The sequence below is a fragment of the Hakea prostrata genome, unplaced genomic scaffold (assembly GCF_041222555.1).
Source record: "Hakea prostrata isolate BN-2017 unplaced genomic scaffold, UWA_Hpros_2 contig_97, whole genome shotgun sequence".
In the NCBI taxonomy this organism is placed as follows: Eukaryota; Viridiplantae; Streptophyta; class Magnoliopsida; order Proteales; family Proteaceae; genus Hakea; species Hakea prostrata.
Window position 1 is genome coordinate 67,893 of NW_028291216.1, and position 6,159 is coordinate 74,051.

The window sequence follows — 6,159 nt, forward strand, 5'->3', positions numbered from 1 at the left end:
GAAAAGAGTTGACGAAATCAAGATTGTCTGTGACATTGTTGATGTCTTCCCTGATGACCTATCGGGAGTGCCTCCAGATAGGGATGTTGAGTTTTCTATTGATCTCATCCTTGGTGCCGCTCCGGTATCTAAGGCTCTGTATAGGATGGCTCCTACTGAACTGAAGGAACTGCAAAACCAGTTGAATGAGCTCATTGATAGAGGTTTTGTACAACCTAGTGTATCACCTTGGGGAGCTCTGGTCTTGTTTGTTAAGAAGAAGGATGGTAGTATGCGTCTGTGCATCGACTACCGTGAGTTGAACAAGCTGACCATCAAGAATAGATACCCGTTGCCCATAATTGATGATCTCTTCGATTAGTTGAAGGGTGCAGCAGTGTTCTCGAAGATTGATTTGAGGTTTGGATATCACCAGTTGAAAGTGAAGCCAAGTGATATCTTCAAGACAGCTTTCAGAACAAGGTATGGTCATTATGAATTTTGAGTCATGCCTTTCGGATTGACTAATGCTCCTGCAGTGTTCATGGACCTCATGAACCGAGTATTTCATGATGTGCTTGATAAGTTTGTGATTGTCTTCATCGACAACATCTTGATCTATTCAAAGAATGAAGAAGAGCATGCGAGCCATCTAAGTTTCACTTTGCAAAGACTGCGAGAAAAGAAGCTTTACGCCAAGTTTAGCAAGTGTGATTTCTGGCTCAAGAGAGTAGTATTCCTCAGCCATGTGGTTTCAGCTGAAGGTATTCGTGTCAGTCCCGAAAAAGTTCAAGCAGTGGCTGATTGGGAAAGACAGAAGATGGTTATGGAAATAAGAAGTTTCCTTGGAATGGCGGGTTACTACAGAAGGTTTATTGAGAACTTTTCTCGATTGGCTGCTCCTATGACTAAGTTGACCAGGAAAGAAGAGAAGTTTGTTTGGTCTAACGCTTGTGAGAAGAATTTCCAAGAGTTGAAAGATAGATTGACAAGTGCCCCGGTCCTGACAATACCTAGTAGTTCCGGCGGTATGACAGTCTATACTGATGCGTCGAAGATTGGTTTGGGTTGCGTGCTGATGCAACATGGTAAGGTCGTAGCCTATGCTTCTCAGCAATTGAAAGATTATGAGTGGAATTACCCCACTCACGATCTAGAACTTGCCGTTGTTGTCTTCGCTTTGAAGATTTGGAGACATTACCTCTACGAAGAGAAGATTGCCATTTTCATGGATCATAAGAGTTTGAAATACTTCTTTATCCAAAAGGAGTTGAACATGAGGCAAAGAAGATGGTTGGAACTAGTCTCTGATTATGACTGTGATATTCAGTATCACCCTGGTAAGGCAAACGTTGTTGCTGATGCTCTTAGTAGGAAGAGTCAGAAGAAGACTTTGGATTTGAATACCCTGAGTCAACCCTTGCTGTTCAATTGAGAGTTTTGATTTGGAAGTTGTCCATGAGGATTCAGATTTCATTCTTTCTACCATGACGGCAAGATCTAGCCTCAGAGATAGGATTGTTGCCTTGCAGAGTTCTAATCAAGAATTTAAGGACAAAGTTGAGAAGATTTCTTTGAATCCTGAGTCGAACCCCGACTTCGGTATATCCATGGTGCTTTATTGTTTAGAGGTAGACTGTGTGTGCTAGAAAATGAAGAAATTAAGAAAGAGATACTGAAGGAAGCACATACCTGCAACTGAAGGACTGATTTAGAATTTCAAGTTGGGGAGAAAGTTTTCTTGAAGGTTTCACCAATGAAGGGTGTAATGAGATTCGATGTTAAGGGTAAGCTTAGCCCTCATTTCATTGGACTTTTGAGATGCTGGAGAAGGTTGGACATGTTCCATATCGATTGGCATTACCTCTGCCTCTTGCTGGAGTTCATAATGTGTTTCATATTTCAATGCTTTAGAAATACATAGAGAACCCGGAAAAAATTTTACAGCAAGCACCTGAAGGACTTAGTGTTGATCTTACCTATGATGAAGTGTGAAACCCAACCCTAACCTAACCCTGACTTTGACCCGGTAACCCGGTTGTTTTTAGGTGTTAAGACCCGGAGTAAAGGAAGAAGCCACCTATGGGCCATCTCAGTAGAAAACATGGTGTTTGACTCTGAACCCATGGATGTTGATGATGGAGTTCCATACTTGGAAGTCTGTGTAGATTTGGAAAGGAAGCTGCACCTGTCTGAAGATGAGATTAGTTGAAGGACTTGGAGTATTATCTGACTTGGTTTGAAGGTATTTCTACACACTAGATATGTCACTTGATGTGTGTGCAAAAGCCCTTGAGGTTTAGAGCCCATTTGATCCTCCAATTCCCTGTTTGAACCTTACTGTCTGCCTTGGTCGACTGATTGGTCAACTAAGCCAGTCGACCAAGCACTCGACCAAAGGTTTGCTAAATCCGAGAAAATGTAATTTTAGGGTTTTTCACTTATATTTAAACCCTACTTCATGTTTCTTAGCTACGGCAGCCTCCTAAACACTTTTTGAACATGAGAAGACCTCTCTGAAACTCTCTCTGGTGATTCGAAAGACTCATTTGCAGATCTGAAGCCTCTCATCTCTGATCTGCCAATTCAAGGTTAGTAATCACTTCGACATTATGAATTTATTTTCTTCGATCTTGTTCTTGGTTGAGATCCGGAAGAAGATGCTGCAATCTTGCACCCATCTATTCCATGATCTCATTCTATTCTTTGAGATCTATTATCATCGTCATGATCTTAACCCTAGCCTGATTAATTTCTTGAAACCCTGACCTTGTATGATCTTTCTGGAAACCTTTGGTAACCTCCCATGCGAGGGAAACCTCAGGGGAAATATTTATGTTAATCTAAACTTGATTATTCTATGATTTCTAGTTATTTTCTTGATAGCAATCATTCCCTTTCATTCTGTAATCATAACTTTTTCATGAGAGCCATAAAGGTTGAAACCCTAGTTTCTTGGTTCAAATCAAGAACCCATATTTTGACCATGACTTGATGATTTTACCTTTCCATATGATTCTAATACATCCTAGGAAATTCCCCTTCGAATTTCGGATCAATCCGACTTCAAACGAAGAAGTTATGACCAAATCAGTTTTTACTTTTCCATACTGACTCGATTGGTCGACTGATTGGTCGACTGGACCACTTGACCAAGCACTGGACCAAAGGAGGCAGTAGCTTCATTTTTACCCCGATTTGATTCGTTTTCTCTCTGATCTTTTAGGTATCTTTCCTAATGTTGTATCTATGCTTGTTAGGGGTTTATTTGCTAAGTTAGGAGTTACTCTCTTTGATCTTTGGATTATCTTCGGAGATAATCAAGGTAAGGACAGTTATTTCATAATAACATAGATCGCATACTCTCCGGTTTCTACTTTATGAAACTAAGAGTTTGTTTACTGTTCTTGTACTTTATACTTCTGATATACTACTGTAAGTACAGTAGTACTTGTTTATGTATTCTTTTTCATTATTCAAGCTTATATGAAATGTTTATTATTGCTTGATCGGATTATGCTTTTACATTCTCTTTTATATGATAAATTGTTGGTTCTGTATGTCATGACTGATCTGAGAATGTGTTTGATTAGGTATGGTTTGGGATTGGGAAGTGTCCTTTTGACACTTCTGTCCTTGGACATCGGAGGGAATAGTATGGGATGTTCTCCGAAGATGCCCATCGACGCTTTCCCGAATCATTGGTTGTCATACCTAGGGCTGTCTAGCAGTGTTTGGCTAGGATGTCCCCGTTATATCAGACCTCGAATCGGAAGGGTATTGAGACCGAACGACCCGTGGTAGCAATGTGATTCACAGGCACTCAAGACCAATGAGAGAGCGGTGACTTAACCCCCAGCCATGGATTGTCCAAGAGGGATGAAGGACCCACTACCAACCGGTGTTGTGTGATTGACCTACCCAAAGAAGTACGGTGTTATGACTTAAAGCATGTCTGCCAATAGAGACTTGCATACATAGAGTTTAGATGCATACATACATTATTTGTTTCATACTGCATTGCATCTTGTTGTGTTCTGATATATGTATTTATGTTGTTCTGAGTTAACTTGCCTTACTGAGTTTCTTTCGAAACTCATTCCTTTTTGTACAATCTTTTGTTAGACTATTCTACAGGTACTAACTACTATGACGGACAGTACGATGAAGTGCAAGCCGATGAAGCGTACTACACGTAAGGTGTTGGCGACAATCAAGATTACACTGATGATCCCTCGAGCGATCAAGTTGTGTACTATGATTTGACATAATGTTGAGATGGAACATCTCTGTTGGATTGACGAAGTCCACTATTTTGACGATGTCATCTATAGGATAGAAAACTCTTAAGTTTAGTTTGTCTTTCTTATTTTCTTTTGTTTCAGTTGTAATTCCTTTTAGACTTACATACTACGTTCCGCTGTATCTGTGGAGTGAGTTTCCGCCTCTCTCTACTTCTTTTGATATCTTCGGATATCTGGTATCATTTTCCGCACTCTGATTATATTGATTATTCATTTCCTGATTTGAATCTTTTGTTTATTAAAACCTTGATTATTTTTCTGTTTATGATTATGTTATTGTATATGTGGGAGGATGATTTCCTCGATACTTGATCTTCGGGGCTGTGGATCACACTCCCGGGTATGCCAGTTAGGGTACCGGTTGGGGGGATGTGACAGAGTGGTATCAGAGCCCAAAGTTCAAGGAAATCCTAACCACAAAAAACAGTAACAGAACATTCCTGAGTCATAGATCCAGAAGTGACTCATCTACTCTTAGAAGTGAATAATAGAACACTTGGATTAGAAATTGTTTAATGAAGCATAACTGAATATTTATGAATAATATACAATAATTATAATTGAACAAATGTCATGTAATGCAATAAAAGAAAAGTTCATAACACCCAATAATAAAGTGAAACAAAAAGAACTTCATTAACTTTAAGAAGAGTTTATATCTGAAAAGCATAAAGAGAAATCCTAAGTACAATCTATCTAGGTGATCTCCTCGGATCTCTGAATGCTTTGAAGTCCTCGGCCATCTAAGTAATCTGTGACTCTATCCTATCCTGTCGTGACTCCATCCTCTCATACATCTGCTCCTATCTGACCTCCATCCTCTCTAGCATGGAAGTCATCAATCTAATCAAAGCCCCTAAATCGAAGTCTCTTGGGACTAAATGTGAAGGGCCTCCTGTCTCGAAGTGTGGTGATCTGGGAATCTCAGGATCAGCCTCATGCATCTCTATATCCTTCTCTGCCTAATCATCAAAATCTGGACCAGCATCACCCTCATCTGCTGGAGCCTCCACCTCATCCTCATCCTCATCTGTATCCTCCTCACCATCTGGACTCGGAGATCTCACAGTCTGAGTGAGCCTCATCTGCCTAATATTCCTAGTCCCAATGGCATATCCTAGTGAACCAGTAAGCTCCTCTGTATCCTCCAAACTAACCCCGAAGTGATGGAAGATCAATGTCAGTAATCTCCCGAAGCAAAGGTTCCTCATACTCAGACGTGCCACCAAATCTATCATGACCTGCTGGATGATGTAGGATAAGTCTATCTAAAAGCTGGTGTAGATGCGGTAGATGACTACGACCTCCATCACAGAAACCCGGTTGTGATGTCCGGCCTTCGGTATGATGTTTCGGCCGACAATGCGACCGATGATCCTAGCCGAATCTTTCATCTGTCCACTATCTCTCGGAAGGTATCACCCTAAGTCATCCCAGAGAGTGGTGCATACCTCATGAAGATCGTATGGCATCAAGAATCGGTCTACCTCTGCCCCGATAGGTATCCTTAAGCATTGTCGTGAATAGTGTGGTACATGGAGAATGTGTGCCAAATCCCTAGTGGAGAAGAAGATCTGTGTCTCTCTGACCCTACTCTCAATGATGAGTCTGAAAGGATGACCCTGTCCTCTAGTCTCCTCGACAGACGTGAGGTTGCTGAAGAACAGCCTCACTAGCTCAGGATAGACTGGTAAGTCCGCCATGAAGAGATGGGTCCATGCCTAAGTGTTGAATCGCTGTCAAATCCGGAATACTCTCAGCTCTCGTAGGTGAAGAAGTCGCCCATACTCTATACGGCAGTACTCGAAGAATGCCTCGTACACGAACTCTACCTATGGTGTGTCGAAGCGATCGAGTCGGATGACCTCTGCTCTAG